Source organism: Tenrec ecaudatus, chromosome 15 (genome assembly GCF_050624435.1).
Source record: "Tenrec ecaudatus isolate mTenEca1 chromosome 15, mTenEca1.hap1, whole genome shotgun sequence".
Classification (NCBI taxonomy): Eukaryota; Metazoa; Chordata; class Mammalia; order Afrosoricida; family Tenrecidae; genus Tenrec; species Tenrec ecaudatus.
This window is the reverse complement of record NC_134544.1, coordinates 104,120,011-104,133,358: the sequence shown is the minus strand read 5'-3', so window position 1 is coordinate 104,133,358 and position 13,348 is coordinate 104,120,011. Positions and strand designations below refer to the sequence as shown.

General features: G+C 43.0%; 1 non-coding gene across 1 annotated transcript; it reads right to left on the bottom strand.

Annotated features, from left to right (window-relative positions):
* Nucleotides 1–10,325: 10,325 nt before the first annotated feature.
* On the bottom strand, nucleotides 10,326–10,432 carry LOC142428341 (U6 spliceosomal RNA). Its single transcript, XR_012780262.1, has one exon. It is a non-coding gene; the product is annotated as a U6 spliceosomal RNA (small nuclear RNA).
* Between the last annotated feature and the right edge of the window lie 2,916 nt (nucleotides 10,433–13,348).

The window sequence follows — 13,348 nt, the reverse complement described above, 5'->3', positions numbered from 1 at the left end:
GTTCACATTCTATTGAAAAAACAGAGTTGTTGGTCCTAGTTAGAATACGAAAATGAAAGTACCATTGCCATGTTCACACTGTAAATCCAACATTCATTATATAATGTATAATAAATAGAAAGTGTAGACAAGGGTCTTAAATGACTTCAGGGTATGTAATAAAATTCCCAGAAAAGGATAGAGGCATGGGTCTTAAACAGAATTGGAAGTTGTCTCATATGTGAATGTCAGTAGGTTGAGAAATACCCAACTCAATGTAATCAATAGAAGAAATATATCCCTAACATCTATACATATGGTAAGAGGGAAAACAAATTAAAAAACTAGGTTGTCTACATAAACATCTATCAAGAGTGTGCCAGGCCTAAGAATGGCCTGCTATTTTGTCAAACTACAGTGCACACAAAGGACCACGGAACCCATCACCTGCATTATGCAGAGATATCAAACCAAAAGAGGAAGCCCCACTTAAAATGAGGAGCACAAGAAATAGTCTGTCATCTCTAGAGGAGAATTTTCCAATTAGAACACCAATGGTAATGCTGAACCTGCCTTGGAATGCACAACAGTTCATATAATTTCTGCTCAACATACCCCCCTTCTCCTTCCCTCAGGATCATAGTCTTCCAAAAGTTGAGGGAAAAATAGAAAACTTTTTACTTTTTAATTACATTTCTCAGTGAACTATTTGAAACTCAATTATCCTACTCTCATAGATTAAAAGTTCTCTCTTCCCTGGCCTCCTCAGAATGGTATGATTTACCTTTAAAATAGAGAGCCAAGAGGTCATTTCCTGGCAATATTCAGAAAAAAGAATAAGATTTTCTATTCTGTCATTTTTCATCTGCAAATTAATACACATTTTCCTCCTGTCATCATTTATATTCAAGGAATATATAGAGATAATAGTGTATAAGTTTATTAGCTCAAAAAAAGTAGATTAGCTTAATTCTGGATAATTACATGTTACTACTGAAAACATTCTCTGAAGATCAATTTAATAATAATAATAAGCCACCATTTCTGGTAGGTATAGGGGACCTATGGGTGGGTCTCATTGATTAATAGCTAATATCATTCCAACATTTCCCAAAAATGCCAAGTACAAGAATTTAAAAATAATTACTAAACAATCCTGTATAATAAGTAGTCTACTTACATCAGACTATTAGCTAATGTTCACTTTCGATGAGGCAAGATAAATGATTTCTAACAAAAGCTGCCTCTGCAATCATTATATTAGAAATAATTATTATGAAAAATATATAGATAGGTCCTAGTAAATGGCAAAATATTTCCAAGACAAAGTTTAATAACAAAAATAAGGGAGGGATTGGCGCATTTAATATAAATACTGAACACATTGTGATAGAATTCTAATAATGCTGGCTTCAGGGAATAACACACTTTATTGAATGAGACTTTTTGGAAAATCAGGGATCAATTCTTCAGTTATTTAAACTGTTCTACTTGAAGACCAAAAACGCGTGGTTCAGTATACAAAATAGTTATCAACACAGCTCATTTTAAAGAGCAAAACACGCATCAAATGAGATTTCTGCAGTTGTATTCTCACTGCAGGATCGTGTAGAATATGCACCTTTTTCTAACTTTGGGTTAAAATATCTACAAGACTGTGGTCTTCGAGGCCTTATTCCATCTGCCAGTTCTTGCCGATCCTCAGGAGACAGTAGATGCTCTCTCATTCCACTCATCACCATCTTAAGGCAATCAGGGTTGTCTTGAATGAAGGGTTCAACTGGGACGGTTTTACACCAGAAATTCTTGGAGATGAGAGGAAATCTGACGTTAGCGAGGACATCAATCATAAAAAGCTGGCGATTCGGCGCATCATGTCTCAGTCCCCTGACGGCAGCATCATAAACCTGCTCCTCTGTGCTCACGGTCAGGGGTCCTGATTGAGCAGACATGTTACTCGCTGAGCATCAAGTTAGAGAAACTCCTCAGTTTTGTAAACGTCAGTGAAATGCTGGTGAATAAAGGCGTGTACAGTGGCTTTCAACTCAGGACAGTCTAGACACGCTGCTAGAACGCTTAGACCAAGACAGTTTAAAGCATCCACTTGCTCTTTCAAAAAATCAACACACATGTTCTTCACAGGCTGAATCTGGTACTGGTTTGCTGCATCCAACAGAGACTGCACATTGTTGCTATTCATGGTTGCTATTCACAGTGTAAGCATATTCCACCAGGTGTTCAATAATGTAGGTCAGTGTCTTTGAGTTCTACGTCAAAGGACTTTGATTCCAGCGTGTCAGTTGTGAACATGACATTAAATACTGGCCTGGCTGCAGCCAGGACCACACGATGAGTAGGGATCTCTCTTTCCTGATCCATGAGAGTCACATCACACAAAGTTCTCCGTCTTCACATGTCATTCATGACCGCCATGGAGCCCGCCAACAATTTCGCTTCTACCCAAGCGGCAGGTTTCTTCTCGGTTTTTCTTCGGCTACTCCGCGCCACCCTAGAGGCTGACATCCTGCCTGAGCTCGGCTCGCGTCCAGGGCTCCCCGGGCCGGGCCTGGAGTGGGCTGTGGTCTGCGGACTGAGTCTTTGCAGCTGCAGTCTCAGCCGCAGGTGTGGGCCCTTTAGCAGGGACCGCCTCTTCCTGGCTCCTCCCTAAGCCCCGCCCCAGGCGCGCCAGGCCCCGCCCACCCCACCAGGCACCTGTGTTGGTGCAGCAGCAGAAATGGGCGGGACAAAAACTGCCTTGAGAGGAAGTGAAGGCAGAGACCCTACTCCTCCCTGACCCTGCCAGCTCCTCCCACCCCGGGTCACGCCCAGAAAGGGCCGGAAGTGGCGGTGTCTTATTCCGAACTCCAGTTCATGGCAAGGCTCCTACTGTCCATGCTCTGCTCGCGGTGCCAGAGAAGCGCTCACAGCCTGAGCACCTTGTTGCCGGCGCTCCCAGGTGGGAGGCTCTGGGATCCGGGACGTGCGAGTGGGCAGAGGCTATTTTAGGGTGCCCCTGCTGCACACAGCAGTCCTGCTGACTAGGGTGCAAGCGCCCTTTCTCTCCCCAGGAGTCCTGCCAGCGCTTCTCTTGGTGAGAGATGGGCGGCTGTCCCCGAGGCCGGTCCTATTTCCCCACTTTCGGATTGGTTGGGGTTCATGGTGGGATTCCCTGTTGGAGAAAGGGGATCTGGCCTTGGGTTTTGGGCTTCAGGGTTCCCTGATTCTCTCTTTGCGGGTCTCCTAACCCCCTCCCTTGTTTCCTTCCACACAGCGGCGCCTCCTCCCGGAGACTCCTTGAGCCTCCTCAGCTCAAAGGTGAGCCCCAGGGTCCTGTTCTGCTGACCTCCCTCTGGACCCGACCAGACTCTGTTCTAGGTGCAAGATATCTTGCTGGTCCATAAGAGAAACGTCCTCCCTGGCTTTAAAATATTGATGGTGGGCTTTTTTCTTTATGTTTATATTTTTATCTATATATTACTATGTTTTATTTTTCCTTCCCACTAAAATTTGTTTCTGTTCGTTATCGTTTCTGTTGGGTTTCTCAGTTTGTGAAGCACAGGAGTGGATGCCTACAGATAAGAAATGATGGGAGGGTTTGTAGGGGATGTCTCGTTGGGGTGGGGGGTGGGTGGTGTCTGAGTTGGGGAAAGGAAGGGACTTTGGGGAGCAACGAATGAAGGAAGGAGGGAACTGAGCACTAGAACTAATGGTGATGACAGAAGTCATTTTAAAGGCGATTTAGTCATGGGAAAAAAGACAATGTTGTGAAATTATTGTTGTACTAATTGTACAGTTCTTCTTGTGATGTTTGAATGGTTGAATTGTGGGATATGTGCATTAAGTGTCGCAAAGGGTATTCAAAAAGAAAAGAAGGTCTCCATCAAGAAAACTATCGAACTAAATAAACTATGCATGAGTCAAAAACCAAAGCGAAACAATCAAACAAAAAATTAGGTAGTACCAATGTGTTTGACTTCTTTCTCTGGGATGAAAATGGAAGTGGCCCTGAAACAGGCCCTTGGGTTTTGAACGTTGTGAGGCTGAAGGTCAATTTACTTGGAGCTGGTGTAGTGGGCATTGGCCCTGGTGCTCTCAGCCATGGCGCGCTTGGCCAGCTGTCCAGGTAGTAGCAGGTACACAGCTGTCTGGATGTCCCAGGCGGTGATGGTCGAGCAGTTCGGAATATGTAGTTGAGGTGCCTGGTGGGTGATGTGCACGAAGGTGTCATTGGTCAGTGAGTTCACGATGCCCATGGCCCTGGACGAGACGCTGGAATCCGCATGGAGCTACTTGAGCACCTTGTGCACATACACAAAGTAGGTCACTTCACTCCTTCGCTGGCATTTCTTACTGTGCTTCCTTTGAGCCATAGCTGCAGCCTCCTTGGGGCCCCTCCTCGGGCATGCAGGGACTTAGTGGGGTCAGGTGGGTTGTTTGACTGGGACAGTACACCTGGAAAAGGTAACGCAGGCGTCCTAAGGCGAGCTCAGGGAGGACAGAAACTCTTGTGGAGCAGAAGGGCAAAAGTTTGCTTAATCTTAATTTTCAGTACGAATACAGACCGTGAAAGCGGGGCCTAACGATCCTTCTGACCTTTGGTTTTTAAGCAGGAGGTGTAAGAAAAGTTATCACAGGGACAACTGGCGTGTGGTGGCCAAGCATTCACAGTGACGTCACGTTTTGTTCCTTTGATGTCAGCTCTTTCTATTGCTGTGAAGCAGAATTCACCAAGCATTGGATGATTCACCCTCTAATGGGGAACGTGAGCTGAGTTTAGACCTTCTTGAGACAGATTAGTTTTACCCTAATAGGGATGTGTTGTTACCATGGTAACCCTGCTCAGAAAAAGAGGAACTGCAGGTTTCCATTGGGTGTGTGTGCTTAGTTGAGGAGCCAATGGGACGAAGCTGCCTTCTCTGGGATTAAGACAGACTCTTAAACTGCAGGGAGGATAGGACACGGCCAGGGAGCCTCCATTGGGCTTGGATAACCTCCAACTCTGCTGGCCTGGGCTGTGGCTGTCTGTGGATGCCAGTCCCCACTATGCGCTGGGACCAAAACGGTAGCAGCCCCCTCACCTGCCTGTCACACACCTCGTGTTAGTGGTGATCCTGGTGCTAGAACATTGGTAGACAATCTGCTTTTGGTCAGGGTTTCCTATGGAGCAGGGCAGCTCCCTCCCTGTGATCTATTGCTGCCTTAACAGGGCCTTCCAGTTGACCTCCCAAGTGGCGACAAGAAAAATAAGTCCCCACTCGGTCCCAGTGGAAGGGGACAAGGCTCCTAATGGAGGTGCCCAAGGTGCACGTACACATCGGAGCATCTCCAGCTGGTTGCCGGAATGGGACTCCTGGTTGAGCTCCCATATAGTGGCGAGAAAAATGACTAATCCCCACCTGATGCCAGTCCATCCACCTTTTGCAGCAGGAGCAGCCTGCGGTCTCAGGTGAGGGCAACAGGAACATTGATAACAGGTTATTTCTGTCTCCTAGAAAGTATTAGTAAGTGTTCTTTCAAAACTATTGTTATGTGTGAACCCAATAACTTGAACTTAAAAAAAAACAAGGAAAAAATGTTTATTCATCCTATGCGAATAATGTAATCTCTAGATGCCAGAATCTTTAATTTTCATCTATCTTACAGTTAGTCTGGAAGGGTCTCATGAAATTTTATTTTGATTTAATTGCCCGTCGACCTTTAAAGCAGCCTGAAACCCACTCAACTCTCATTAGTTCCTTGTTCTGCTGGATCCTTTGATCCTCCAGCTGACCCCTCAATGTAGAGGCCTATATGATTTACACTTCCCTTGAAAGACAAAATGTCACTTACGACCGATGACTGTGTGCTGTCCTTACCCTAGAGCCCACATTCATGAAAATACTCTGCCATATGGCGGCCCGTGTGGAGCTTAGAGAATTGCTTCAGCTCGCCTCCAAAAGAATGGTATAATGAGGGGTAGGAAGTCCTCACTGATTTTGTTGTCAGCTTGTTTGTTCCTTTTTTTTAACTAAAGAAACTTCTTCCCTTTTTAATAAGAGAAATAATAACTTTGTAAAAATAACTAGCACACTAGCATGTCTTTATGCAGGCCTTGGGTATTTATTTGTGGTTTCTGGGGCTGTTGTCATATTAGCTGTCATTGAGTCAGTTCCATCTCACAGGCACTGAGTGAACAACAGAACAAAGCACTGCACTCTCCTGTGCCAACCTCACAATTTAGGATGAACCCATTGTTGCAGTCACTTTGTTAATCCATTCAATAGAGGGATTCCTATTTTTCACTGCCCCTCTACTTTACCCAACTTAACATCCTACTCCAGGGACTGTTCTCTTGATAACTTGTCCAAAGTATCTAATATGAACTTTCACCATCTTTACCGCTAAGTAGCCCTCTGAAATTACTTATCTGATATTCTGCCAAGACAGACTTGTTTGTTACTACGGCTATTCATGGTACTTGGGGTATCCTTGGCCAGGACTACAACTCAACTACATTGATTATTCTTCTGCCTGCCTAATTCAGTGCCCATCTTTTGCATGCAGAGGAAGCCATTGACAATAGCATGTTTTAGTCAGGTGAACCCAATTCTCAAGGTAATATCTTTTTAAAAATCATTTTATTGGGGGCTCGTACAATTATTATCACAACCCATACATACATCCATTGTGTCAAGCACATATGTGCATTTGTTGCCACCATCATCCTCAAAACACTTGCCTTCTACTTGAGCCGTTAATATTGGCTGCTCATTTTCCCCCTCCCTCCCCATTCCCCCTTACCTCATGAATCTTTCATAATTCATAAATTATTATTTTGTCATATGTTATACTGTCTGTTGTCTCCCCCCACCCCCGCCCTCTTCTCTGCTGTCCATCCCCCAGAGAGGAGACTATACGTAGATTCTTGTAATCACTTCCCCCTTTCTACCTCACATTCCCTCCACACTCCAGGCATCGCCACTCTCACTACTGGTCCTGAAGGAGTCATCTGTTCTGGATTCCCTGTGTTTCCAGTTGGTATCTATACCAATGTACATCCTTTGGTCTAGCCAGATTTGTAAGGTAGAATTGGGATCATGATAGTGGAAGGGAGGAAGCATTTAAGAACTAGAGGAAAGTTATATGTTTCATCGTTGCTACCCTGTACCCTGACTGGCTCATCTCTTCCCCATAACCCTTCAGTAAGGTGTGTCCAATTGGCTACTGATGGGCATTGAGAGTCCCCTCTGCACTCACTTACATTTACAATGATATGATTTTTTGTTCCTTGATGCTTGATACCTGATCCCTTTGACAGCTTGTGGTCACACAGGCTGATGTGTTTCTTCCATGTGGGCTTGTGTTGCTTCTGAACTAGACGGCCACTTGTTTATCTTTGAGCCTTTAAGACCCCAGATGCTATGTATTTTGATAGCCAGGCACTATTAGCTTTCTTCCTCAATGTAATATATTTCCAGCACTGTAAAGAGGTGTTATTCCCCTGTTTCATCCAATGTAATGTAGCTGTAGATCTCTTGACTGTTACTATCACCATTTGGGGTGTTTTGGGGGGATTTTCTTTCACAAACTAACTTTTTTCTGGAAGGACTTAAAATTACTCAAGCTTAGATTAAGAATGTTGATCAAGGTAGGATTCAGACCATGACAGTGTGTGTGTGTGTGGGGGGAGCTTTTTGGAACTAGAGGAAAGTTGTAGTTTTCATCGTTTCTATATCATACCTGACTGGTTTGTCTCCTCTCCAAGACCCTTCTGCAAGGGGATATCCAGTGGCCTACAAATGGGCTTGCAAGTCTGGCTAGACCAGATGATGTACACTGGTACACATGGGAACTGGAAACATAGGGAATCCAGCTCGATGATCCCCTAGGGACCTGTGGGGTGAGTGGTGATACCGGGAGGACTTTGGGAGGGTGGGTTGGAAGGAGGAACTGATTTCAAGGATCTACATGTGGCCTCCTCCCTGGGGAACAGACCACCGAAAAGTGGATGAAGGGAGACGTGGGACAAAGCAAGATATGACAAAATAATAATTTATAAATTATCAAGGTCTCGTTCGTGAGGGAGGGGCCAGTGGAGAGGGAGGGGAAAAATGAAGACCTGATGGAAGGGGCTTGGGTGGAAAGCAAATATTTTGAGAATAATGAGGGCAACGAATGTACAAATGTGCTTTACACAATTGATGTATGAATGGATTGTGATAAGAGTTGTATGAGCCCCTAATAAAATGATTTTTTAAAAAGAAAGAATGCTGATCAAGTAGGTCCAACCTTGTTCTTTAACCAGCCTGCCTCAGAGCTCTGAGACTGAAACCTGGACTTAAGAACTAGGGGAATGGTGAGCCTTATATTCCAGATATTTATGACGACTGGGCATGACAGAGTCAAAGATAAATTGTGTATTTTTCTAGTAGCCTGACTTGCATGTTAGTTTTATAGGGGCACAAACATACACCCCTGTCAAATAACTGCCACTTCACAACTCCCTGACCAAGAAAATCTCAGGGGGTTGAAAAGGGCAATGCCAATGACATCAATCTAGGATATCCGACTAGCCACATCAGGCTAATGTCTCCCTACTTTATCACAGCTTAGCCTCTTCCCGTCACATTCATTTTGTGTTCCTACCCCTCCAGGCTCCTGGTCGAGCAAGTTTCACAAGTGGTGCCAAGATACTAGCTTTTTATCTCTCCCTAGAAATCCAAAACTATGGGTGAGATGTGGGTGTTATAGTGAGATAATCAGGGAAAAGGATAAAAACATGTAAAGGGGAAGAAACTGTTGGTAGAAAGGTACACAGATAGTATCAGCACTGAAATAATTGATCACACCTCATAATTCTGTAAATTTTTAAAGTACATTGTAAATGTTTTATAGCAATAAAACTAGCATAAGAATATTGTAGCATTGAGTTTATTGACTTTGGCTTGAAAACAGATTCTTCCTGAAAATTCACCTATTTTGATAACAAATTAAAGTGTGTGGGTTCCTCTATAAAATCAACCTTTCAAAACCTAGGCCAACGCTCAACTTAAGCATTGAACTCCCAAGGCTATACAGTAATCCAGGGTCATAATTGCCTTTCGGGAAGACCTGGAATCCATTCATCCTCTGAGACTAGGAGATACCTGCTTCTATTACATGAATGTCAATGAAGGGGACCTGACGAAGAGAAGAATGGACTCTATTAGCATAGCGTGTGCTCTGTCATTAAAACAAATACCTCAGGTTGAATCCTAATCTTCAGCTCAGGGGCACAGGGTGGGCACTCCTTAGGGCAAGAAGTGCAGGCCAATAACCTGATATACCTAAGTGATCACTCCTCTTCTCTTTCAGGTTGCAGATTTGCCACACATACCAAAATACAGGCCAGTCTAGGGAGCCAGAAGCCTGGGACTGCTGTCTTGCACACTTAAGCATCACAAGGATTTGAACTTCTGAATGGTTGTGAACCAAATCTGTTCACCTGACTGCAAATGTCCTAGTGTCTCTGCTTTTTATTTAGAGAGTGCATTGATTTTTATTCTAGGAGCTTGACTACAAAATGGTGAGTACTACAGAAACCTAGGGTATTTGCATTATACAAAGTAAGGTCAGGTAGTGATCGCTGGAAACCTGAGGTTAGATTATAAGGTAAAAGTGTGATGGGCGGGGCACAATGGATGGAGCTTTCTGAAGCTGTCTATTGCTAACAAATGCATATGTGGTTCCAAGCACTGGATAACTGTGATGGTCTTCCTTATGTGCCTTGAGGCTTGTTACATAAGGTATCAGCATCATTGTTTGGGCCTTGGTTTTTTGAAATGTGCAATAAACTTCCTGAGTAGAGTCCAGATATAAAGGTCTCCCAGAGGACATGAATTCTTAGCTCGTCCAGAGTCACCATTGCTTCTTCACTACAGTTTTCTTTATTCCATCAGGCAGTGACATATTTTCTTTAGATTTTTAAAGATGGCAGATTTGGCTCTTACACTGTTGGACGTATCTTCTCATGGCTTCATCAAAAGAATGAGTCTGTTTGAAATGTGTCCAGTTGGTCAATTAGTGAGAATTCCTATTCCTTATATTTGTTTATGTTGGTAAAAAGCCCTGCAGAAACATTCTTCACTGGTAATGTCCCTTTCTACAACAGATGAAATCCTTCCTAGGCTTGCAGTATCTTTACCTTGCCTTACATAATTAACACAATTATTGCGCTATTATTAAAAACACAGCCACTGAAGGTGTTTTATTTTGCTTGAACTTAAAAAAAAAAAACCAAAAACAATTGTGTCTCTTTCTTCAGAGGATCCCATTCATAACATATCCCATGTATTGAGGTTGATACCTCATCATCTTTGCTTTTTTTTTTTAATATGGAATGCTTCACGAATTTGTGTCTCATCCTTGTGCAGGGGTCATGCTAATCTTCTCTGTATCGTTCCAATTATAGCACATGTGTTGCCGAAGCAAACACCATCTTTGCTTTTTAATAGCATTTGTCCTGTACTTCTTCCAAGAGACCAAAAACAAAAGATACAAACTCACTGCCATAGAAATGATTCCATCACACAGTAACTTTAAAGTTGTGGGTAGAGCTGCCCCAGAGGTTTCTTGCACTGTAACTATGTATGGGCATAGAAACTTTGTCTTTCTCCAGTGAAATAACTGATACTTTCAAAGTACTGACCCAGCAGTTAGCTCACTGTACTACCATTGCTCCATTATCCATGATAGGTTTGTGATAAGAATTGTACGAGCCCCCTAGAAAATGATTTAAAAAAAAAACATCTCTTAATTTCCAATGAGAATTCTGGATGTCCTGCTTCTGCAACAGGTCTTTTTGAAGATATTATTACTTATTTTAAAAGGGACACCACTAACTTCCTTTTCTATCTCTTCATTCAGGAATATATCACTTAATATACTCATTGTTTTTTATCCATCTTTAGATATAGCTTGATGGCACTTTTGAAGATATCACAGAAGCCCACATTTTATTTAGTCTGTTAATCCAGAGACCACAAATCTGGGATGATTTCCAAGCTCAGCCCCTTCAAGTGCCTTGTGAATAACTGCCGGCCTGCCTTTAGGAGAACACAAGTAGGTGATGATACTGGCAGTATAATCATTGAGCTTGTATTCCGTTAGTTTAACTAGTAAAATTCAGAACCATGAAAGGGAGGTCATCATGTGCTTCAATATTCTCAATCCCTCTTCAATTCTTATTTGTCTCATTCATATGCAATCCTTGTATGAATATCCTGTGTGAGAACTTTGTATGAATTTGTGTAACCATAAGTTGTCCAGGATATAAGTAGCAATAGATATTGGTTTCAGCATATTTGTTAGTCTGGGTAGACTAGATAAACAAATTCATAGACACTCATGTGTATAAGAAAAAAGCTTTATATACAAGAACAATTGGGTATTAAGAAAACATCCGATCCCAGTCCAGATCAAGTCCATAAGCCCAATATTAGCCCAGATGTGCAATACTAGTCCATAAATTCCTTGTCACACTCACACAGTCAAGTAATGATGGATGCAGGAAGATCACAGGCCAATGGGTGAAAAGTCTTGTAAATCCAGTGGCAGTAGAAGCACCTCGGTGCTGGCAGCGGTCTCCACATGGCTCCTATAACTCCCAGGGCTCTGGCTCCATCAGCCTTTCTCCATGTGGCTTGTCAAAAGCGATGTCTAGCGATGGGGAGAGGGCGGGGGTCCCACCCGGCGGGGGTCCCACCCCCAATGAGCTATTTGTCTCCTTAGTGTCTCCAAAGAGGTTATCAAGCTGCTGCCTGATTGACAGACTAACCTCCACCCCTTTCACTCTTAAGTATGTGCTTTCTGTTTCTTTTTTTTTTGGGGGGGGGGTTAGGTAAGTTCATTCATTTCCAACTAATAACAACTCTATAGGCAAAAGAACAAACCAGCGTGAAGTATTGAGTCATCTTCATTATGGTTCATAACTCTGAGCCCATTATTGAAGCTATTGTGTCATTCCATCTCCTCATGGGCCTTACTCTGTTTGACTGTCCTCTACTTTGCCAAGTATGATACCCTTTTCCAAGTACTGGGGTCTCTTGATATCATGTTCAAAAATGTGAGATGAAGTACCATCATCTTGTTTCTAAGGAATATTCTGGATGTACTACTCAAAGAAAGATTTGTTTGTTCCTTTGGCCAAACCAAAACCACTAGCATTAAGTCAGTGCTGACTCATAGCGACCGCCCTGTGAGTTTCCAAGACTGTAACGGTTTACAGGAATAGAAAGTCTACTCTTTCTCCTGAGCAGCTTCTGCTGCTGGTGGTTCATCAGTTAACCTTTACTCTGCGATCACATGGTTGGTTCCTTTGACAGTCCATGGTAATTCCAATATTCCTCAATAGCACCACAATTCACATGCAATGATTCTTTACTCTTCTTTATTCAATGCTCAACTTTCACAAGAATATGAAGCAATTGAAAATACCATCACATGAATTAAACTTGATATGAAGACACATGGCAGTAAATTTAAGTAAAGACATGGTTACCCAATTTAGCAATCTTTTTGGTGATTTGGATGTTGCCTGACCACACTAGAACATTCCATTGTTTAAATATAGACTAATGTAGGTGTCATGAATCAGAAGAGATATGGCTCTGGTTTGTGGTGAATATTTTCATTAGCTATCTTTTTACATAGTCATTTATCCTCCTTTCTGTCTGGCTGTTTGTTTCTCTCTCTCTCTCTCTCTCTCTCTCTCTCTCTCTCTCTCTCTCTCTCTCTCTCTCTCTCTCTCTCTCTTGATATCTATCTCTACCTATCATTGGGAAAAAATGTCCTTGATCTGTGGATGCATATAGCTCCCAGAACAGGATACACTCTTGTGTGGATTAAGAGAACTCTGCAGCAGATAAAGTGAAGACTTCAGAAAAAAATCTGGGTTACCCTAAAGGCACTGCTAGCAGCATTCTTTGAGTGGGAGGAGCAGACCCAGGGGCCTCCCTTTATCCTGTTCAAGTTGATTTACAAATGCACCTCCAATATGCAAATACCTCTGGCAGCCACATGAAGCTACAGCACCCGTATATGTAAATTTAAAATCCTCATCACTCTGGAGAGCCTTTTGGGGTGTCATAAATCTTATCCACATGAACATGAAGCATGTGTGGGTTTTCCTTTCTGGTGGCAACTCTGGGAGGTGAGTGCTTCAGGGATTCCTACATGAAGTCTGGGGATGCAACATCTGAGCACATGACTCTCTTTCTTTTCATCGCCAGGTGTCCTGGCTCAGGTGCAGCTACAAGAGTCAGGCCCAGGAGTGGTGAAGCCCTCACAGACGTTGTGTGTCACCTGTGCTGTCTCTGGATTCTCTTTAACTAGCTATTATGTGCACTGGATT